Source organism: Lissotriton helveticus, chromosome 5_1 (assembly GCF_964261635.1).
Source record: "Lissotriton helveticus chromosome 5_1, aLisHel1.1, whole genome shotgun sequence".
NCBI classification, from domain to species: Eukaryota; Metazoa; Chordata; class Amphibia; order Caudata; family Salamandridae; genus Lissotriton; species Lissotriton helveticus.
In genome coordinates, this window is record NC_136065.1 from 1,650,458,059 (window position 1) to 1,650,480,395 (window position 22,337).

At 47.8% G+C, this 22,337-nt stretch overlaps 18 non-coding genes across 18 annotated transcripts; all 18 read left to right on the forward strand.

The window, feature by feature from the left end:
• Window positions 1-7,277: 7,277 nt before the first annotated feature.
• Window positions 7,278-7,350, forward strand: TRNAR-UCG (transfer RNA arginine (anticodon UCG)). Its single transcript has one exon. It is a non-coding gene; the product is annotated as a tRNA-Arg (tRNA).
• Window positions 7,351-8,872: 1,522 nt separating this feature from the next.
• TRNAR-UCG (transfer RNA arginine (anticodon UCG)) lies at window positions 8,873-8,945 on the forward strand. The gene has a single exon. It is a non-coding gene; the product is annotated as a tRNA-Arg (tRNA).
• An 803-nt stretch (window positions 8,946-9,748) lies between these two features.
• On the forward strand, window positions 9,749-9,821 carry TRNAR-CCU (transfer RNA arginine (anticodon CCU)). The gene has a single exon. It is a non-coding gene; the product is annotated as a tRNA-Arg (tRNA).
• A 646-nt stretch (window positions 9,822-10,467) lies between these two features.
• On the forward strand, window positions 10,468-10,540 carry TRNAR-UCG (transfer RNA arginine (anticodon UCG)). The gene has a single exon. It is a non-coding gene; the product is annotated as a tRNA-Arg (tRNA).
• Window positions 10,541-11,343: 803 nt separating this feature from the next.
• Window positions 11,344-11,418, forward strand: TRNAR-CCU (transfer RNA arginine (anticodon CCU)). The gene has a single exon. It is a non-coding gene; the product is annotated as a tRNA-Arg (tRNA).
• Window positions 11,419-12,062: 644 nt separating this feature from the next.
• Window positions 12,063-12,135, forward strand: TRNAR-UCG (transfer RNA arginine (anticodon UCG)). Its single transcript has one exon. It is a non-coding gene; the product is annotated as a tRNA-Arg (tRNA).
• An 803-nt stretch (window positions 12,136-12,938) lies between these two features.
• Window positions 12,939-13,011, forward strand: TRNAR-CCU (transfer RNA arginine (anticodon CCU)). The gene has a single exon. It is a non-coding gene; the product is annotated as a tRNA-Arg (tRNA).
• A 647-nt stretch (window positions 13,012-13,658) lies between these two features.
• Window positions 13,659-13,731, forward strand: TRNAR-UCG (transfer RNA arginine (anticodon UCG)). Its single transcript has one exon. It is a non-coding gene; the product is annotated as a tRNA-Arg (tRNA).
• An 803-nt stretch (window positions 13,732-14,534) lies between these two features.
• TRNAR-CCU (transfer RNA arginine (anticodon CCU)) lies at window positions 14,535-14,607 on the forward strand. Its single transcript has one exon. It is a non-coding gene; the product is annotated as a tRNA-Arg (tRNA).
• Window positions 14,608-15,245: 638 nt separating this feature from the next.
• Window positions 15,246-15,318, forward strand: TRNAR-UCG (transfer RNA arginine (anticodon UCG)). Its single transcript has one exon. It is a non-coding gene; the product is annotated as a tRNA-Arg (tRNA).
• Window positions 15,319-16,121: 803 nt separating this feature from the next.
• Window positions 16,122-16,194, forward strand: TRNAR-CCU (transfer RNA arginine (anticodon CCU)). The gene has a single exon. It is a non-coding gene; the product is annotated as a tRNA-Arg (tRNA).
• Window positions 16,195-16,840: 646 nt separating this feature from the next.
• TRNAR-UCG (transfer RNA arginine (anticodon UCG)) lies at window positions 16,841-16,913 on the forward strand. Its single transcript has one exon. It is a non-coding gene; the product is annotated as a tRNA-Arg (tRNA).
• Window positions 16,914-17,716: 803 nt separating this feature from the next.
• TRNAR-CCU (transfer RNA arginine (anticodon CCU)) lies at window positions 17,717-17,789 on the forward strand. The gene has a single exon. It is a non-coding gene; the product is annotated as a tRNA-Arg (tRNA).
• A 646-nt stretch (window positions 17,790-18,435) lies between these two features.
• TRNAR-UCG (transfer RNA arginine (anticodon UCG)) lies at window positions 18,436-18,508 on the forward strand. Its single transcript has one exon. It is a non-coding gene; the product is annotated as a tRNA-Arg (tRNA).
• Window positions 18,509-19,311: 803 nt separating this feature from the next.
• TRNAR-CCU (transfer RNA arginine (anticodon CCU)) lies at window positions 19,312-19,386 on the forward strand. The gene has a single exon. It is a non-coding gene; the product is annotated as a tRNA-Arg (tRNA).
• A 644-nt stretch (window positions 19,387-20,030) lies between these two features.
• TRNAR-UCG (transfer RNA arginine (anticodon UCG)) lies at window positions 20,031-20,103 on the forward strand. The gene has a single exon. It is a non-coding gene; the product is annotated as a tRNA-Arg (tRNA).
• Window positions 20,104-20,906: 803 nt separating this feature from the next.
• TRNAR-CCU (transfer RNA arginine (anticodon CCU)) lies at window positions 20,907-20,979 on the forward strand. The gene has a single exon. It is a non-coding gene; the product is annotated as a tRNA-Arg (tRNA).
• Window positions 20,980-21,626: 647 nt separating this feature from the next.
• On the forward strand, window positions 21,627-21,699 carry TRNAR-UCG (transfer RNA arginine (anticodon UCG)). Its single transcript has one exon. It is a non-coding gene; the product is annotated as a tRNA-Arg (tRNA).
• Window positions 21,700-22,337: the final 638 nt, after the last annotated feature.

Genomic DNA, 22,337 nt, shown 5'->3' on the forward strand with positions numbered 1-22,337 from the left:
GAGGCGCATGGGACGCCTCCCCGGTCCCTCCGGACCCCGTCCCGGGCACCCTGCCACGCAGCAGGACCAAGGACAGAGCCCGGGGTGGGGAGGCCGCCCTCCCCGGGCCCTCAGGGGCCCTAGCCACTGCTCCTGAACCCAGCCAAGCAAGGGGAGGCTCCCCGGGCACATCGGAACCCCTTCCCGGGCCCTTGGCCGTGCGGCAGGCTGGGAGACAGGGCCCAGGGCCGGAGCACCCGACCCGGGGCCCGGCCGGGCCCCTGGACCCAGCCGGGGCTCCCAAGCCCGGAGGTGCATGGGACGCCTCCCCGGTCCCTCCGGACCCCGTCCCGGGCACCCTGCCACGCAGCAGGACCAAGGACAGAGCCCGGGGTGGGGAGGCCGCCCTCCCCGGGCCCTCAGGGGCCCTAGCCACTGCTCCTGAACCCAGCCAAGCAAGGGGAGGCTCCCCGGGCACATCGGAACCCCTTCCCGGGCCCTTGGCAGTGCGGCAGGCTGGGAGACAGGGCCCAGGGCCGGAGCACCCGACCCGGGGCCCGGCCGGGCCCCTGTACCCAGCCAGGGCTCCCAAGCCCGGAGGTGCATGGGACGCCTCCCCGGTCCCTCCGGACCCCGTCCCGGGCACCCTGCCACGCAGCAGGACCAAGGACAGAGCCCGGGGTGGGGAGGCCGCCCTCCCCGGGCCCTCAGGGGCCCTAGCCACTGCTCCTGAACCCAGCCAAGCAAGGGGAGGCTCCCCGGGAACAACGGAACCCATTCCTAGGCCCTTGGCAGTGCGGTAGGCTGGGAGACAGGGACCAGGGCCGGAGCACCCGACCCGGGGCCCGCCCGGGCCCCTGGACCGAGCCGGGGCTCCCAAGCCCGGAGGTGCATGGGACGCCTCCCCGGTCCCTCCGGACCCCGTCCCGGGCACCCTGCCACGCAGCAGGACCAAGGACAGAGCCCGGGGTGGGGAGGCCGCCCTCCCCGGGCCCTCAGGGGCCCTAGCCACTGCTCCTGAACCCAGCCAAGCAAGGGGAGGCTCCCCGGGAACAACGGAACCCATTCCTAGGCCCTTGGCAGTGCGGTAGGCTGGGAGACAGGGACCAGGGCCGGAGCACCCGACCCGGGGCCCGCCCGGGCCCCTGGACCGAGCCGGGGCTCCCAAGCCCGGAGGTGCATGGGACGCCTCCCCGGTCCCTCCGGACCCCGTCCCGGGCACCCTGCCACGCAGCAGGACCAAGGACAGAGCCCGGGGTGGGGAGGCCGCCCTCCCCGGGCCCTCAGGGGCCCTAGCCACTGCTCCTGAACCCAGCCAAGCAAGGGGAGGCTCCCCGGGAACAACGGAACCCATTCCTAGGCCCTTGGCAGTGCGGTAGGCTGGGAGACAGGGACCAGGGCCGGAGCACCCGACCCGGGGCCCGCCCGGGCCCCTGGACCCAGCCGGGGCTCCCAAGCCCGGAGGCGCATGGGACGCCTCCCCGGACCCATGGAGCCCGTCCTGGGCATTGAGCCATGCCGTTGGCCTGGAGATGGGTGCCCCGGACGCCCGGGGGAGGTCTGTCTGGGACACATGGAGCCCATCCTGGGCATTGAACCATGCCGTTGGCCTGGAGAAGGGAGCCCCGGACGCCCGGGGGAGGACTGCCCGGTACCCGTGGAGCCCTTCCCGGGTACTTTGCAACGTCGTTGGCCTCCTGGAGATGGGTGCCCCGAACGCCCGGGGGGTGGGCTGCCCTGGACTCGTGGAGCCCGTCCTGGGCACTCTGACCTGCTGTTGGCCCGGGGGAGGGACCCCAGACGACCGGGACCTGTGGAGCCCGTCCTGGGCACTCCTGTATGCCGTTGGCCCGGGGAAGGGAGCCCCGGACGTCCGGGACCCGTGGAGCCCGTCCTGGGCACTCCTGTATGCCGTTGGCCCGGGGAAGGGAGCCCCAGACGACCGGGACCTGTGGAGCCCGTCCTGGGCACTCCTGTATGCCGTTGGCCCGGGGAAGGGAGCCCCGGACGTCCGGGACCCGTGGAGCCCGTCCTGGACACTCCTGTATGCCGTTGGCCCGGGGAAGGGAGCCCCGGACGTCCGGGACCCGTGGAGCCCGTCCTGGGCACTCTGAAATGCTTTGGCCCGGGGAAGGGAGCCCCGGCCACCCGGGGGGGAGGACTGCCCGGGACCCGTGGAACTCGTCCTGGGCACTCTGACATGCCGCTGGCCCGGGGAAGGGTGCCCCGGATGCCCGGGGCCCGTGGAGCCCGTCCTGGGCACTCTGACAAGCCGTTGGCCCGGGGAAGGGAGACCTGGACGCCCGGAACCCGTGGAGCCCGTCCTGGGCACTCTGAAATGCTTTGGCCCGGGGAAGGGAGCCCCGGACGCCCGGGGGAGGACTGCCCGGGACCCGTGGAACTGGTCCTGGGCACTCTGACATGCCGCTGGCCCGGGGAAGGGTGCCCCGGATGACCGGGGCCCGTGGAGCCCGTCCTGGGCACTCTGACATGCCGCTGGCCCGGGGAAGGGAGCCCCGGACGCCCGGGGCCCGTGGAGCCCGTCCCGGGCACTCTGCCATGCCGTCAGCCTGGATGGAGCCCCGGACGCCCGGGGGGGGCGAAGGCCCGGGACGCATGGAGCCTGTCCCGGGCACTCTGCCATGCCGTCGGCCTGGATGGAGCACCGGACGCCCGGGGGACGACTGCCCAAGAGCCATGGAGCCCGTCCTGGGCAATTTGACATGCAGTTGGCCTGGAGGAAGGAAGCTCCGGGTGGCCTAGGGAGGTGTTGCCCAGGCATATCCCATCTGGTCCCCATGGCAGAGAACCACCAACCCTGGAGGGGTGTCCGGGCATACCCTGCCCCATAGTAATCCGGAGGCAAATTACCCCCCTTTCTTGCAATCTGTGCACGCGAGGTGACAGAGGGGACCCAAGGCGTGAAAGAACCCGACCTCATGGAGCCCTCGCTGGGATCCGGGAGGCGAATGGCACCTCATTAAGACTTCCAGGGAAGTTCGGCCATCTGGTCCCCCCCATAGGAAAGTGTTGCGGGCGACCAGATGCCCGAGGGGATCCAGGCGACCAGATGGCCGAGGGAATCCGGGCGACCAGATGGCTGGGCATGGAGGTGAAGCCGCCTGGACTCTTCCCCACCCCGTCCCCGTCCCGGGACGAATGCCCGGGACGCATGGAGCCCGTCCTGGCCACTTGACGTCCCGTCCTGGGCATTGAACCATGCCGTCGGCCTGGAGAAGGGAGCCCCCGGACGCCCGGGGGAGGACTGCCCGGTACCCGTGGAGCCCTTCCCGGGTACTTTGCAACGCCGTTGGCCTCCTGGAGATGGGTGCCCCAGATGCCCGGGGGTGGGCTGCCCGGGACCCATGGAGCCCGTCCTGGGCACTTTTACATGCCGTCGGCCTGGAGGTGGGTGCCCTGGACGCCCGGGGGAGGCCTGCCCGGGACCCGTGGAGCCCCTCCCGGGTACTTTGCCAATGCCGTTGGCCTCATGGAGATGGGTGCCCCGGACGCCCGGGGGGAGGACTGCCCGGTACCCGTGGAGTCCTTTCCGGGTACTTTGCAACGCCGTTGGCCTCCTGGAGATATGTGCCCCGAACGCCCGGGGGGCGGGCTGTCCGGGGCCCATGGAGCCCGTACTGGGCACTGTGACATGCCGTCGGCCTGGAGGTGGGAGCCCCGGACGCCCGGGGGAAGGCTGCCCGGGACCCGTGGAGCCCTTCCCGGGTACTTTGCCATCCCGTTGGCCTCCTGGAGATGGGTGCCCCGGACGCCCGGGGGAGGTCTGTCCGGGGCCCATGGAGCCCGTCCTGGGCAGTGTGACATGCCGTCGGCCTAAAGGTGGGAGCCCCGGACGCCCGGGGGAAGGCTGCCCGGGACCCGTGGAGCCCTTCCCGGGTACTTTGCCATCCCGTTGGCCTCATGGAGATGGGTGCCCCGGACGCCCAGGGGAGGTCTGTCCGGGACACGTGGAGCCCGTCCTGGGCATTGAGCAATGCCGTTGGCCCGGAGAATGGAGCCCCCAGACGCCCGGGGGAGGTGTTGCCCAGGCATATCTCATCTGGTCCCCCGGGCAGAGAACCACCAGCCCTGGAGAGGTGTCCGGGCGTACCCTGCCCCTAGTAATCCGGAGGGAAATTACCCCCCTTTCTTGCAATCCGTGCACGCGAGGTGACAGAGGGGACCCAAGGCGTAAAAGAACCCGACCTCATGGAGCCCTCGCTGGGATCCAGGAGCCGAATGGCACCTCATCGGGACTTCCAGGGAAGCCCGGCCATCTGGTCGCCCCATTGGAAAGCATCGCGGGCGACCAGAGGGCCGGGATCGAAAGGACCCCCAGCTCCCCATCCATCCCAAGCCTTCGCGGTAGGGTTCCTGACTGCCTGCCCACGCAAGGCAGGGCTCTTGGACCCCGGCTGGGCCTCAGGCGCAGGTTGGACCACCGGAGCTCTAGGGCCGGACGACCTGGGGGAGGAATGCCCGGGACCCGTGGAGCCCGTCCTGGGTACTTTGACATGCCGTCGGCCTGGAGGTGGGTGCCCTGGACGCCCCGGGGGAAGCTGCCCGGGACCCATGGAGCCCGTCCTGGGTACTTTGACATTCCATCGGCCTGGAGGTGGGAGCCCCGGGCGCCCGGGGGGAGGTCTGCCCGGGACCCATGGAGCCCTTCCTGGGTACTTTGCCAATGCCGTTGGCCTCATGGAGATGGGTGCCCCGGACGCCCGGGGGACGAATGCCCGGGACGCATGGAGCCCGTCCTGGGCACTTTTCCATGCCTTCGGCCTGGAGCCCCCAGACACCCAGGGGAGGACCACCGTGAAAACCATGGAGCCCGACCCGGGCACTCTGCCATACCGTCAGCCTAGATGGAGCCCCGGACGCCCAGGGGACGAATGCCCGGGACGCATGGAGCCCGTCCTGGGCACTTTTCAATGCCGTCAGCCTGGATGGAGCCCCGGACGCCCGGGGGACGACTGCCCAGGAGCCATGGAGCCCGTCCTGGGCAATTTGACATGCAGTTGGCCTGGAGGAAGGAAGCCCCGGGTGGCCTAGGGAGGTGTTGCCCAGGCATAGCCCATCTGGTCCCCATGGCAGAGAACCACCAGCCTCGGAGGGGTGTCCGGGCGTACCCTTCTCCCTAGTAATCAGGAGGAAAATTACCCCCTTTTCTTGTAATCTGTGCACGCGAGGTGACAGAGGGGACCCAAGGCGCGAATGTACCCAACCTCCTGGAGCCCTCGCTGGGATCCGGGCGGCGAATGGCACCTCATCGGGACTTCCAGGGAAGTTCGGCCATCTGGTCGCCCCATAGGAAAGCGTTGCGGGCGACCAGATGCCCGAGGGGATCCGGGCGACCAGATGGCCGAGGGAATCTGGGCGATCAGATGGCTGGACACGGAAGTGAAGCCGCCTGGACTCTCCCGACCCTGTCCCCGTCCCCGTGCCCGTGCCCGGGACGCATGGAGCCCGTCCTGGGCACTTTTCCATGCCTTCGGCCTGGAGCCCCCAGACACCCAGGGGAGGACCACCGTGAAAGCCATGGAGCCCGACCCGGGCACTCTGCATGCCGTCGGCCTGGATGGAGCCCCGGACGCCCGGGGGACAAATGCCCGGGACGCATGGAGCCCGTCCTGGGCACTTTTCCATGCCTTCGGCATGGAGCGCCCCGACACCCTGGGGAGGACCACCCTGGAAACCATGGAGCCCGACCCGGGCACTCTGCCATGCCGTCGGCCTGGATGGAGCCCCGGACGCCGGGGGGACAAATGCCCGGGACGCATGGAGCCCGTCCTGGGTACTTTTCCATGCCGTCGGCCAGGAGCCCCCTGACACCCAGGGGAGGACCACCGTGAAAACCATGGAGCCCGACCCGGGCACTCTGCCATACCGTCAGCCTGGATGTAGCCCCAGACGCCCGGGGGACGAATGCCCGGGACGCATGGAGCCCGTCCCGGGCACTCTGCCATGCCGTCCCGACAAATTCGTACGGACTCCTAACCTTACGACACGGATCGGAATCGAGCCCTCTCTGACCCAGCAGTTTCAGGCGCCCGGGGGACGAATGCCCGGGACGCATGGAGCCCGACCCGGGCACACTGCCTTGCCACCGGCCTGGATGGAGCCCCGGACGCCCGGGGGACGAATGCCCGGGACGCATGGAGCCCGTCCCGGGCACTCTGCCATGCCGTCGGCCTGGATGGAGCCCCGGACGCCCGGGGGACGACTGCCCAAGAGCCATGGAGCCCATCCCGGGCACTCTGCCATGCCGTCCCGACAAATTCGTACGGACTCCTAACCTTCCGACACGGATCGGAATCGAGCCCTTTCTGACCCAGCAGATTTCAGGTTGATTTGCTATATACTTTACGTACGATTTTATGGGGGCCGATTCCGATCCGGTACGTAAAAGCAAATACGACCGACATGTCGGACAACCACGTACACCCAGGGGATAGGACTGCCCGGGTCACATGGACCCCGTCCTGGGCACTCTGATCTGCCGCCGGCGCCGGGGATCGAACCGTGATCACCAGATGGGGATATCCCAAAAATCTGGCATGGATACGGCCCGCCAGGACAGGTTTGGGCACCCCTGGCCTAATGGATAAGGCACTGGCCTCTTAAGCCAGGGATGGTGGGTTCGAGTCCCATCTGAGGTGCAAACTAAAGTTCACTCTTACTTTTCCAGAAAAATAAGTATATTTATTACATGCTTCCTCTCAGATGTTTATGAGGTATTAGGAACTTTGAAATGGTACCATTTTACTTCTGTACTCTTCAGAGTCATGTTGATGTTCTGAAACTACAAAGTCAATTTTTAAACACCTATCTTTGTCAGATGCATTTTTGACCCGGCAGAAGATATTCCTTTGGAAAAAATGATTTGAATTGGATTGGTGTAACTGTTGTTTCTAGAGGTGGTGAAAGGCTTTCAGGCACTTGAATAGGGCAAGTCAGGATTCATGAAACGTATACAACCTTTGAGTGTGTGTAAATTGGAATATCCAGGAAGGAGCAGTTTGTACTACTTTCAAAACAGTTTCTCTCCACTTCTGGAAACATCCAGAGCTATATAAAGCATACTCTGAGCTTTAATCTCATGAAGAAAGAGGTTTAAATGCAAAAAAGAAAACAATAGCTTATCGTACTGGTGACATTCTCATTATATAAATTCCAAAAAAAGTGATTTAATTGAAAGGAGCTGAAAAAACCCCACAATGGTTTGTAAACCTAAATAACTATAAATAATATATTTTCCATCCTTGCATACCACCTGCAGTATATAAATAAACGCAGCAGGACACGTGGCCTAATGGATAAGGTGTCTGACTTCGAATCAGAAGATTGAGGGTTCGAGTCCCTCCGTGGTCGGTTTTTGCCAATGGTCACACAATTCAGGTTTCCATTCAGAATGGAAGCAGGCTCTTCCAATACTCTCATAGCCATCATGTTCTCATTCCTAATTAATAATAAAGTGGAGTACATACTGCACAGTCATTTAGATTGCATCTTCAGTCTAAAATCTAGTGCATTTAAGTGGCATTAAAAAGTGCTTCTATGTACACGCACTGAATATGTACTAGGTTTGCCGAATTTTGACTTCACAGAATGGGTTTTTAGCTTAAGTGTGTGTAGATGAACTGCAAGGTGTGTAAGTATGTGTCCATGGAGTGCTTCAAGTGTAAAATCTGTATAATTTGTGCAGTTAAAGTGCTAATTTTGCCTACGAGAAAGAAAAGTACTACAGAAGAATTATAAAGGATTGGCACATTGGCTGCCTTTGCTGATGACACAGTTGGCTAATTTGTAAAGCACTGGTCTATTAAGTTGCAGAGTGTGGTTGAACTTGGTTAGTAGACTTGGTGCCTGTTTCTGTGTCCTGCTGAAGACAAGGACGGCTTGATACCACTGTCAAAGCCCAGTTTAATGAGAAAAGCATCCATGGAAGAAGAAGTGTTGATTCGAAAATGGTACTCCTCCAATTTCTCTGCACTTGCTACAAATGCAGAGTCTCCATTATAGCACAGAACAGAGTGTTAAAGTCGGGGATGGAAGAGGATGAAAATGGGAAGTTTACTTATGGAGAGAACTGAGAAATATCCTGTGTGTAGACACCAGTGTTGGACGATTGAATACATTTAAATAATGCCTCTAGATTGTTGGCATTAATCTGTGCCTCAGTGGCCTAATGGATAAGGCACTGGCCTCCTAAGCCAGGAATTGTGAGTTCGAGTCCCATCTGAGGTGCAAACCAAAGTTCACTCTTACTTTTCCAGAAAAATAAGTATATTTATTACATGCTTCCTCTCAGATGTTTATGAGGTATTAGGAACTTTGAAATGGTACCATTTTACTTCTGTACTCTTCAGAGTCATGTTGATGTTCTGAAACTACAAAGTCAATTTTTAAACACCTATCTTTGTCAGATGCATTTTTGACCCGGCAGAAGATATTCCTTTGGAAAAAATGATTTGAATTGGATTGGTGTAACTGTTGTTTCTAGAGGTGGTGAAAGGCTTTCAGGCACTTGAATAGGGCAAGTCAGGATTCATGAAACGTATACAACCTTTGAGTGTGTGTAAATTGGAATATCCAGGAAGGAGCAGTTTGTACTACTTTCAAAACAGTTTCTCTCCACTTCTGGAAACATCCAGAGCTATATAAAGCATACTCTGAGCTTTAATCTCATGAAGAAAGAGGTTTAAATGCAAAAAAGAAAACAATAGCTTATCGTACTGGTGACATTCTCATTATATAAATTCCAAAAAAGTGATTTAATTGAAAGGAGCTGAAAAAACCCCACAATGGTTTGTAAACCTAAATAACTATAAATAATATATTTTCCATCCTTGCATACCACCTGCAGTATATAAATAAACGCAGCAGGACACATGACCGCGTGGCCTAATGGATAAGGCGTCTGACTTCGAATCAGAAGATTGAGGGTTCGAGTCCCTTCGTGGTCAGTTTTTGCCAATGGTCACACAATTCAGGTTTCCATTCAGAATGGAAGCAGGCTCTTCCAATACTCTCATAGCCATCATGTTCTCATTCCTAATTAATAATAAAGTGGAGTACATACTGCACAGTCATTTAGATTGCATCTTCAGTCTAAAATCTAGTGCATTTAAGTGGCATTAAAAAGTGCTTCTATGTACACGCACTGAATATGTACTAGGTTTGCCGAATTTTGACTTCACAGAATGGGTTTTTAGCTTAAGTGTGTGTAGATGAACTGCAAGGTGTGTAAGTATGTGTTCATGGAGTGCTTCAAGTGTAAAATCTGTATGATTTGTGCAGTTAAAGTGCTAATTTTGCCTACGAGAAAGAAAAGTACTACAGAAGAATTATAAAGGATTGGCACATTGGCTGCCTTTGCTGATGACACAGTTGGCTAATTTGTAAAGCACTGGTCTATTAAGTTGCAGAGTGTGGTTGAACTTGGTTAGTAGACTTGGTGCCTGTTTCTGTGTCCTGCTGAAGACAAGGACGGCTTGATACCACTGTCAAAGCCCAGTTTAATGAGAAAAGCATCCATGGAAGAAGAAGTGTTGATTCGAAAATGGTACTCCTCCAATTTCTCTGCACTTGCTACAAATGCAGAGTCTCCATTATAGCACAGAACAGAGTGTTAAAGTCGGGGATGGAAGAGGATGAAAATGGGAAGTTTACTTATGGAGAGAACTGAGAAATATCCTGTGTGTAGACACCAGTGTTGGACGATTGAATACATTTAAATAATGCCTCTAGATTGTTGGCATTAATCTGTGCCTCAGTGGCCTAATGGATAAGGCACTGGCCTCCTAAGCCAGGAATTGTGGGTTTGAGTCCCATCTGAGGTGCAAACCAAAGTTCACTCTTACTTTTCCAGAAAAATAAGTATATTTATTACATGCTTCCTCTCAGATGTTTATGAGGTATTAGGAACTTTGAAATGGTACCATTTTACTTCTGTACTCTTCAGAGTCATGTTGATGTTCTGAAACTACAAAGTCAATTTTTAAACACCTATCTTTGTCAGATGCATTTTTGACCCGGCAGAAGATATTCCTTTGGAAAAAATGATTTGAATTGGATTGGTGTAACTGTTGTTTCTAGAGGTGGTGAAAGGCTTTCAGGCACTTGAATAGGGCAAGTCAGGATTCATGAAACGTATACAACCTTTGAGTGTGTGTAAATTGGAATATCCAGGAAGGAGCAGTTTGTACTACTTTCAAAACATTTTCTCTCCACTTCTGGAAACATCCAGAGCTATATACAGCATACTCTGAGCTTTAATCTCATGAAGAAAGAGGTTTAAATGCAAAAAAGAAAACAATAGCTTATCGTACTGGTGACATTCTCATTATATAAATTCCAAAAAAGTGATTTAATTGAAAGGGGCTGAAAAAACCCCACAATGATTTGTAAACCTAAATAACTATAAATAATATATTTTCCATCCTTGCATACCACCTGCAGTATATAAATAAACGCAGCAGGACACATGACCGCGTGGCCTAATGGATAAGGCGTCTGACTTCGAATCAGAAGATTGAGGGTTCGAGTCCCTTCGTGGTCGGGTTTTGCCAATGGTCACACAATTCAGGTTTCCATTCAGAATGGAAGCAGGCTCTTCCAATACTCTCATAGCCATCATGTTCTCATTCCTAATTAATAATAAAGTGGAGTACATACGGCACAGTCATTTAGATTGCATCTTCAGTCTAAAATCTAGTGCATTTAAGTGGCATTAAAAAGTGCTTCTATGTACACGCACTGAATATGTACTAGGTTTGCCGAATTTTGACTTCACAGAATGGGTTTTTAGCTTAAGTGTGTGTAGATGAACTGCAAGGTGTGTAAGTATGTGTTCATGGAGTGCTTCAAGTGTAAAATCTGTATGATTTGTGCAGTTAAAGTGCTAATTTTGCCTACGAGAAAGAAAAGTACTACAGAAGAATTATAAAGGATTGGCACATTGGCTGCCTTTGCTGATGACACAGTTGGCTAATTTGTAAAGCACTGGTCTATTAAGTTGCAGAGTGTGGTTGAACTTGGTTAGTAGACTTGGTGCCTGTTTCTGTGTCCTGCTGAAGACAAGGACGGCTTGATACCACTGTCAAAGCCCAGTTTAATGAGAAAAGCATCCATGGAAGAAGAAGTGTTGATTCGAAAATGGTACTCCTCCAATTTCTCTGCACTTGCTACAAATGCAGAGTCTCCATTATAGCACAGAACAGAGTGTTAAAGTCGGGGATGGAAGAGGATGAAAATGGGAAGTTTACTTATGGAGAGAACTGAGAAATATCCTGTGTGCAGACACCAGTGTTGGACGATTGAATACATTTAAATAATGCCTCTAGATTGTTGGCATTAAACTGTGCCTCAGTGGCCTAATGGATAAGGCACTGGCCTCCTAAGCCAGGAATTGTGGGTTCGAGTCCCATCTGAGATGCAAACCAAAGTTCACTCTTACTTTTCCAGAAAAATAAGTATATTTATTACATGCTTCCTCTCAGATGTTTATGAGGTATTAGGAACTTTGAAATGGTACCATTTTACTTCTGTACTCTTCAGAGTCATGTTGATGTTCTGAAACTACAAAGTCAATTTTTAAACACCTATCTTTGTCAGATGCATTTTTGACCCGGCAGAAGATATTCCTTTGGAAAAAATGATTTGAATTGGATTGGTGTAACTGTTGTTTCTAGAGGTGGTGAAAGGCTTTCAGGCACTTGAATAGGGCAAGTCAGGATTCATGAAACGTATACAACCTTTGAGTGTGTGTAAATTGGAATATCCAGGAAGGAGCAGTTTGTACTACTTTCAAAACATTTTCTCTCCACTTCTGGAAACATCCAGAGCTATATACAGCATACTCTGAGCTTTAATCTCATGAAGAAAGAGGTTTAAATGCAAAAAAGAAAACAATAGCTTATCGTACTGGTGACATTCTCATTATATAAATTCCAAAAAAGTGATTTAATTGAAAGGAGCTGAAAAAACCCCACAATGGTTTGTAAACCTAAATAACTATAAATAATATATTTTCCATCCTTGCATACCACCTACAGTATATAAATAAACGCAGCAGGACACATGACCGCGTGGCCTAATGGATAAGGCGTCTGACTTCGAATCAGAAGATTGAGGGTTCGAGTCCCTTCGTGGTCGGTTTTTGCCAATGGTCACACAATTCAGGTTTCCATTCAGAATGGAAGCAGGCTCTTCCAATACTCTCATAGCCATCATGTTCTCATTCCTAATTAATAATAAAGTGGAGTACATACTGCACAGTCATTTAGATTGCATCTTCAGTCTAAAATCTAGTGCATTTAAGTGGCATTAAAAAGTGCTTCTATGTACACGCACTGAATATGTACTAGGTTTGCAGACTTTTGACTTCACAGAATGGGTTTTTAGCTTAAGTGTGTGTAGATGAACTGCAAGGTGTGTAAGTATGTGTTCATGGAGTGCTTCAAGTGTAAAATCTGTATGATTTGTGCAGTTAAAGTGCTAATTTTGCCTACGAGAAAGAAAAGTACTACAGAAGAATTATAAAGGATTGGCACATTGGCTGCCTTTGCTGATGACACAGTTGGCTAATTTGTAAAGCACTGGTCTATTAAGTTGCAGAGTGTGGTTGAACTTGGTTAGTAGACTTGGTGCCTGTTTCTGTGTCCTGCTGAAGACAAGGACGGCTTGATACCACTGTCAAAGCCCAGTTTAATGAGAAAAGCATCCATGGAAGAAGAAGTGTTGATTCGAAAATGGTACTCCTCCAATTTCTCTGCACTTGCTACAAATGCAGAGTCTCCATTATAGCACAGAACAGAGTGTTAAAGTCGGGGATGGAAGAGGATGAAAATGGGAAGTTTACTTATGGAGAGAACTGAGAAATATCCTGTGTGCAGACACCAGTGTTGGACGATTGAATACATTTAAATAATGCCTCTAGATTGCTGGCATTTATCTGTGCCTCAGTGGCCTAATGGATAAGGCACTGGCCTCCTAAGCCATGGATTGTGGGTTCGAGTCCCATCTGAGGTGCAAACCAAGGTTCACTCTTACTTTTCCAGAAAAATAAGTATATTTATTACATGCTTCCTCTCAGATGTTTATGAGGTATTAGGAACTTTGAAATGGTACCATTTTACTTCTGTACTCTTCAGAGTCATGTTGATGTTCTGAAACTACAAAGTCAATTTTTAAACACCTATCTTTGTCAGATGCATTTTTGACCCGGCAGAAGATATTCCTTTGGAAAAAATGATTTGAATTGGATTGGTGTAACTGTTGTTCCTAGAGGTGGTGAAAGGCTTTCAGGCACTTGAATAGGGCAAGTCAGGATTCATAAAACGTATACAACCTTTGAGTGTGTGTAAATTGGAATATCCAGGAAGGAGCAGTTTGTACTACTTTCAAAACAGTTTCTCTCCACTTCTGGAAACATCAAGAGCTATATAAAGCATACTCTGAGCTTTAATCTCATGAAGAAAGAGGTTTAAATGCAAAAAAGAAAACAATAGCTTATCGTACTGGTGACATTCTCATTATATAAATTCCAAAAAAAGTGATTTAATTGAAAGGAGCTGAAAAAACCCCACAATGGTTTGTAAACCTAAATAACTATAAATAATATATTTTCCATCCTTGCATACCACCTACAGTATATAAATAAACGCAGCAGGACACATGACCGCGTGGCCTAATGGATAAGGCGTCTGACTTCGAATCAGAAGATTGAGGGTTCGAGTCCCTTCGTGGTCGGTTTTTGCCAATGGTCACACAATTCAGGTTTCCATTCAGAATGGAAGCAGGCTCTTCCAATACTCTCATAGCCATCATGTTCTCATTCCTAATTAATAATAAAGTGGAGTACATACTGCACAGTCATTTAGATTGCATCTTCAGTCTAAAATCTAGTGCATTTAAGTGGCATTAAAAAGTGCTTCTATGTACACGCACTGAATATGTACTAGGTTTGCAGACTTTTGACTTCACAGAATGGGTTTTTAGCTTAAGTGTGTGTAGATGAACTGCAAGGTGTGTAAGTATGTGTTCATGGAGTGCTTCAAGTGTAAAATCTGTATGATTTGTGCAGTTAAAGTGCTAATTTTGCCTACGAGAAAGAAAAGTACAACAGAAGAATTATAAAGGATTGGCACATTGGCTGCCTTTGCTGATGACACAGTTGGCTAATTTGTAAAGCACTGGTCTATTAAGTTGCAGAGTGTGGTTGAACTTGGTTAGTAGACTTGGTGCCTGTTTCTGTGTCCTGCTGAAGACAAGGACGGCTTGATACCACTGTCAAAGCCCAGTTTAATGAGAAAAGCATCCATGGAAGAAGAAGTGTTGATTCGAAAATGGTACTCCTCCAATTTCTCTGCACTTGCTACAAATGCAGAGTCTCCATTATAGCACAGAACAGAGTGTTAAAGTCGGGGATGGAAGAGGATGAAAATGGGAAGTTTACTTATGGAGAGAACTGAGAAATATCCTGTGTGCAGACACCAGTGTTGGACGATTGAATACATTTAAATAATGCCTCTAGATTGTTGGCATTTATCTGTGCCTCAGTGGCCTAATGGATAAGGCACTGGCCTCCTAAGCCAGGAATTGTGGGTTCGAGTCCCATCTGAGGTGCAAACCAAAGTTCACTCTTAATTTTCCAGAAAAATAAGTATATTTATTACATGCTTCCTCTCAGATGTTTATGAGGTATTAGGAACTTTGAAATGGTACCATTTTACTTCTGTACTCTTCAGAGTCATGTTGATGTTCTGAAACTACAAAGTCAATTTTTAAACACCTATCTTTGTCAGATGCATTTTTGACCCGGCAGAAGATATTCCTTTGGAAAAAATGATTTGAATTGGATTGGTGTAACTGTTGTTTCTAGAGGTGGTGAAAGGCTTTCAGGCACTTGAATAGGGCAAGTCAGGATTCATGAAACGTATACAACCTTTGAGTGTGTGTAAATTGGAATATCCAGGAAGGAGCAGTTTGTACTACTTTCAAAACAGTTTCTCTCCACTTCTGGAAACATCCAGAGCTATATAAAGCATACTCTGAGCTTTAATCTCATGAAGAAAGAGGTTTAAATGCAAAAAAGAAAACAATAGCTTATCGTACTGGTGACATTCTCATTATATAAATTCCAAAAAAGTGATTTAATTGAAAGGACCTGAAAAAACCCCACAATGGTTTGTAAACCTAAATAACTATAAATAATATATTTTCCATCCTTGCATACCACCTGCAGTATATAAATAAACGCAGCAGGACACGTGGCCTAATGGATAAGGTGTCTGACTTCGAATCAGAAGATTGAGGGTTCGAGTCCCTCCGTGGTCGGTTTTTGCCAATGGTCACACAATTCAGGTTTCCATTCAGAATGGAAGCAGGCTCTTCCAATACTCTCATAGCCATCATGTTCTCATTCCTAATTAATAATAAAGTGGAGTACATACTGCACAGTCATTTAGATTGCATCTTCAGTCTAAAATCTAGTGCATTTAAGTGGCATTAAAAAGTGCTTCTATGTACACGCACTGAATATGTACTAGGTTTGCCGAATTTTGACTTCACAGAATGGGTTTTTAGCTTAAGTGTGTGTAGATGAACTGCAAGGTGTGTAAGTATGTGTCCATGGAGTGCTTCAAGTGTAAAATCTGTATGATTTGTGCAGTTAAAGTGCTAATTTTGCCTACGAGAAAGAAAAGTACTACAGAAGAATTATAAAGGATTGGCACATTGGCTGCCTTTGCTGATGACACAGTTGGCTAATTTGTAAAGCACTGGTCTATTAAGTTGCAGAGTGTGGTTGAACTTGGTTAGTAGACTTGGTGCCTGTTTCTGTGTCCTGCTGAAGACAAGGACGGCTTGATACCACTGTCAAAGCCCAGTTTAATGAGAAAAGCATCCATGGAAGAAGAAGTGTTGATTCGAAAATGGTACTCCTCCAATTTCTCTGCACTTGCTACAAATGCAGAGTCTCCATTATAGCACAGAACAGAGTGTTAAAGTCGGGGATGGAAGAGGATGAAAATGGGAAGTTTACTTATGGAGAGAACTGAGAAATATCCTGTGTGTAGACACCAGTGTTGGACGATTGAATACATTTAAATAATGCCTCTAGATTGTTGGCATTAATCTGTGCCTCAGTGGCCTAATGGATAAGGCACTGGCCTCCTAAGCCAGGAATTGTGGGTTCGAGTCCCATCTGAGGTGCAAACCAAAGTTCACTCTTACTTTTCCAGAAAAATAAGTATATTTATTACATGCTTCCTCTCAGATGTTTATGAGGTATTAGGAACTTTGAAATGGTACCATTTTACTTCTGTACTCTTCAGAGTCATGTTGATGTTCTGAAACTACAAAGTCAATTTTTAAACACCTATCTTTGTCAGATGCATTTTTGACCCGGCAGAAGATATTCCTTTGGAAAAAATGATTTGAATTGGATTGGTGTAACTGTTGTTTCTAGAGGTGGTGAAAGGCTTTCAGGCACTTGAATAGGGCAAGTCAGGATTCATGAAACGTATACAACCTTTGAGTGTGTGTAAATTGGAATATCCAGGAAGGAGCAGTTTGTACTACTTTCAAAACAGTTTCTCTCCACTTCTGGAAACATCCAGAGCTATATAAAGCATACTCTGAGCTTTAATCTCATGAAGAAAGAGGTTTAAATGCAAAAAAGAAAACAATAGCTTATCGTACTGGTGACATTCTCATTATATAAATTCCAAAAAAGTGATTTAATTGAAAGGAGCTGAAAAAACCCCACAATGGTTTGTAAACCTAAATAACTATAAATAATATATTTTCCATCCTTGCATACCACCTGCAGTATATAAATAAACGCAGCAGGACACATGACCGCGTGGCCTAATGGATAAGGCGTCTGACTTCGAATCAGAAGATTGAGGGTTCGAGTCCCTTCGTGGTCGGTTTTTGCCAATGGTCACACAATTCAGGTTTCCATTCAGAATGGAAGCAGGCTCTTCCAATACTCTCATAGCCATCATGTTCTCATTCCTAATTAATAATAAAGTGGAGTACATACTGCACAGTCATTTAGATTGCATCTTCAGTCTAAAATCTAGTGCATTTAAGTGGCATTAAAAAGTGCTTCTATGTACACGCACTGAATATGTACTAGGTTTGCCGAATTTTGACTTCACAGAATGGGTTTTTAGCTTAAGTGTGTGTAGATGAACTGCAAGGTGTGTAAGTATGTGTTCATGGAGTGCTTCAAGTGTAAAATCTGTATGATTTGTGCAGTTAAAGTGCTAATTTTGCCTACGAGAAAGAAAAGTACTACAGAAGAATTATAAAGGATTGGCACATTGGCTGCCTTTGCTGATGACACAGTTGGCTAATTTGTAAAGCACTGGTCTATTAAGTTGCAGAGTGTGGTTGAACTTGGTTAGTAGACTTGGTGCCTGTTTCTGTGTCCTGCTGAAGACAAGGACGGCTTGATACCACTGTCAAAGCCCAGTTTAATGAGAAAAGCATCCATGGAAGAAGAAGTGTTGATTCGAAAATGGTACTCCTCCAATTTCTCTGCACTTGCTACAAATGCAGAGTCTCCATTATAGCACAGAACAGAGTGTTAAAGTCGGGGATGGAAGAGGATGAAAATGGGAAGTTTACTTATGGAGAGAACTGAGAAATATCCTGTGTGTAGACACCAGTGTTGGACGATTGAATACATTTAAATAATGCCTCTAGATTGTTGGCATTAATCTGTGCCTCAGTGGCCTAATGGATAAGGCACTGGCCTCCTAAGCCAGGAATTGTGGGTTCGAGTCCCATCTGAGGTGCAAACCAAAGTTCACTCTTACTTTTCCAGAAAAATAAGTATATTTATTACATGCTTCCTCTCAGATGTTTATGAGGTATTAGGAACTTTGAAATGGTACCATTTTACTTCTGTACTCTTCAGAGTCATGTTGATGTTCTGAAACTACAAAGTCAATTTTTAAACACCTATCTTTGTCAGATGCATTTTTGACCCGGCAGAAGATATTCCTTTGGAAAAAATGATTTGAATTGGATTGGTGTAACTGTTGTTTCTAGAGGTGGTGAAAGGCTTTCAGGCACTTGAATAGGGCAAGTCAGGATTCATGAAACGTATACAACCTTTGAGTGTGTGTAAATTGGAATATCCAGGAAGGAGCAGTTTGTACTACTTTCAAAACATTTTCTCTCCACTTCTGGAAACATCCAGAGCTATATACAGCATACTCTGAGCTTTAATCTCATGAAGAAAGAGGTTTAAATGCAAAAAAGAAAACAATAGCTTATCGTACTGGTGACATTCTCATTATATAAATTCCAAAAAAGTGATTTAATTGAAAGGAGCTGAAAAAACCCCACAATGGTTTGTAAACCTAAATAACTATAAATAATATATTTTCCATCCTTGCATACCACCTGCAGTATATAAATAAACGCAGCAGGACACATGACCGCGTGGCCTAATGGATAAGGCGTCTGACTTCGAATCAGAAGATTGAGGGTTCGAGTCCCTTCGTGGTTGGGTTTTGCCAATGGTCACACAATTCAGGTTTCCATTCAGAATGGAAGCAGGCTCTTCCAATACTCTCATAGCCATCATGTTCTCATTCCTAATTAATAATAAAGTGGAGTACATACGGCACAGTCATTTAGATTGCATCTTCAGTCTAAAATCTAGTGCATTTAAGTGGCATTAAAAAGTGCTTCTATGTACACGCACTGAATATGTACTAGGTTTGCCGAATTTTGACTTCACAGAATGGGTTTTTAGCTTAAGTGTGTGTAGATGAACTGCAAGGTGTGTAAGTATGTGTTCATGGAGTGCTTCAAGTGTAAAATCTGTATGATTTGTGCAGTTAAAGTGCTAATTTTGCCTACGAGAAAGAAAAGTACTACAGAAGAATTATAAAGGATTGGCACATTGGCTGCCTTTGCTGATGACACAGTTGGCTAATTTGTAAAGCACTGGTCTATTAAGTTGCAGAGTGTGGTTGAACTTGGTTAGTAGACTTGGTGCCTGTTTCTGTGTCCTGCTGAAGACAAGGACGGCTTGATACCACTGTCAAAGCCCAGTTTAATGAGAAAAGCATCCATGGAAGAAGAAGTGTTGATTCGAAAATGGTACTCCTCCAATTTCTCTGCACTTGCTACAAATGCAGAGTCTCCATTATAGCACAGAACAGAGTGTTAAAGTCGGGGATGGAAGAGGATGAAAATGGGAAGTTTACTTATGGAGAGAACTGAGAAATATCCTGTGTGCAGACACCAGTGTTGGACGATTGAATACATTTAAATAATGCCTCTAGATTGTTGGCATTAAACTGTGCCTCAGTGGCCTAATGGATAAGGCACTGGCCTCCTAAGCCAGGAATTGTGGGTTCGAGTCCCATCTGAGATGCAAACCAAAGTTCACTCTTACTTTTCCAGAAAAATAAGTATATTTATTACATGCTTCCTCTCAGATGTTTATGAGGTATTAGGAACTTTGAAATGGTACCATTTTACTTCTGTACTCTTCAGAGTCATGTTGATGTTCTGAAACTACAAAGTCAATTTTTAAACACCTATCTTTGTCAGATGCATTTTTGACCCGGCAGAAGATATTCCTTTGGAAAAAATGATTTGAATTGGATTGGTGTAACTGTTGTTTCTAGAGGTGGTGAAAGGCTTTCAGGCACTTGAATAGGGCAAGTCAGGATTCATGAAACGTATACAACCTTTGAGTGTGTGTAAATTGGAATATCCAGGAAGGAGCAGTTTGTACTACTTTCAAAACATTTTCTCTCCACTTCTGGAAACATCCAGAGCTATATACAGCATACTCTGAGCTTTAATCTCATGAAGAAAGAGGTTTAAATGCAAAAAAGAAAACAATAGCTTATCGTACTGGTGACATTCTCATTATATAAATTCCAAAAAAGTGATTTAATTGAAAGGAGCTGAAAAAACCCCACAATGGTTTGTAAACCTAAATAACTATAAATAATATATTTTCCATCCTTGCATACCACCTACAGTATATAAATAAACGCAGCAGGACACATGACCGCGTGGCCTAATGGATAAGGCGTCTGACTTCGAATCAGAAGATTGAGGGTTCGAGTCCCTTCGTGGTCGGTTTTTGCCAATGGTCACACAATTCAGGTTTCCATTCAGAATGGAAGCAGGCTCTTCCAATACTCTCATAGCCATCATGTTCTCATTCCTAATTAATAATAAAGTGGAGTACATACTGCACAGTCATTTAGATTGCATCTTCAGTCTAAAATCTAGTGCATTTAAGTGGCATTAAAAAGTGCTTCTATGTACACGCACTGAATATGTACTAGGTTTGCAGACTTTTGACTTCACAGAATGGGTTTTTAGCTTAAGTGTGTGTAGATGAACTGCAAGGTGTGTAAGTATGTGTTCATGGAGTGCTTCAAGTGTAAAATCTGTATGATTTGTGCAGTTAAAGTGCTAATTTTGCCTACGAGAAAGAAAAGTACTACAGAAGAATTATAAAGGATTGGCACATTGGCTGCCTTTGCTGATGACACAGTTGGCTAATTTGTAAAGCACTGGTCTATTAAGTTGCAGAGTGTGGTTGAACTTGGTTAGTAGACTTGGTGCCTGTTTCTGTGTCCTGCTGAAGACAAGGACGGCTTGATACCACTGTCAAAGCCCAGTTTAATGAGAAAAGCATCCATGGAAGAAGAAGTGTTGATTCGAAAATGGTACTCCTCCAATTTCTCTGCACTTGCTACAAATGCAGAGTCTCCATTATAGCACAGAACAGAGTGTTAAAGTCGGGGATGGAAGAGGATGAAAATGGGAAGTTTACTTATGGAGAGAACTGAGAAATATCCTGTGTGCAGACACCAGTGTTGGACGATTGAATACATTTAAATAATGCCTCTAGATTGCTGGCATTTATCTGTGCCTCAGTGGCCTAATGGATAAGGCACTGGCCTCCTAAGCCATGGATTGTGGGTTCGAGTCCCATCTGAGGTGCAAACCAAGGTTCACTCTTACTTTTCCAGAAAAATAAGTATATTTATTACATGCTTCCTCTCAGATGTTTATGAGGTATTAGGAACTTTGAAATGGTACCATTTTACTTCTGTACTCTTCAGAGTCATGTTGATGTTCTGAAACTACAAAGTCAATTTTTAAACACCTATCTTTGTCAGATGCATTTTTGACCCGGCAGAAGATATTCCTTTGGAAAAAATGATTTGAATTGGATTGGTGTAACTGTTGTTCCTAGAGGTGGTGAAAGGCTTTCAGGCACTTGAATAGGGCAAGTCAGGATTCATGAAACGTATACAACCTTTGAGTGTGTGTAAATTGGAATATCCAGGAAGGAGCAGTTTGTACTACTTTCAAAACAGTTTCTCTCCACTTCTGGAAACATCAAGAGCTATATAAAGCATACTCTGAGCTTTAATCTCATGAAGAAAGAGGTTTAAATGCAAAAAAGAAAACAATAGCTTATCGTACTGGTGACATTTTCATTATATAAATTCCAAAAAAAGTGATTTAATTGAAAGGAGCTGAAAAAACCCCACAATGGTTTGTAAACCTAAATAACTATAAATAATATATTTTCCATCCTTGCATACCACCTACAGTATATAAATAAACGCAGCAGGACACATGACCGCGTGGCCTAATGGATAAGGCGTCTGACTTCGAATCAGAAGATTGAGGGTTCGAGTCCCTTCGTGGTCGGTTTTTGCCAATGGTCACACAATTCAGGTTTCCATTCAGAATGGAAGCAGGCTCTTCCAATACTCTCATAGCCATCATGTTCTCATTCCTAATTAATAATAAAGTGGAGTACATACTGCACAGTCATTTAGATTGCATCTTCAGTCTAAAATCTAGTGCATTTAAGTGGCATTAAAAAGTGCTTCTATGTACACGCACTGAATATGTACTAGGTTTGCAGACTTTTGACTTCACAGAATGGGTTTTTAGCTTAAGTGTGTGTAGATGAACTGCAAGGTGTGTAAGTATGTGTTCATGGAGTGCTTCAAGTGTAAAATCTGTATGATTTGTGCAGTTAAAGTGCTAATTTTGCCTACGAGAAAGAAAAGTACAACAGAAGAATTATAAAGGATTGGCACATTGGCTGCCTTTGCTGATGACACAGTTGGCTAATTTGTAAAGCACTGGTCTATTAAGTTGCAGAGTGTGGTTGAACTTGGTTAGTAGACTTGGTGCCTGTTTCTGTGTCCTGCTGAAGACAAGGACGGCTTGATACCACTGTCAAAGCCCAGTTTAATGAGAAAAGCATCCATGGAAGAAGAAGTGTTGATTCGAAAATGGTACTCCTCCAATTTCTCTGCACTTGCTACAAATGCAGA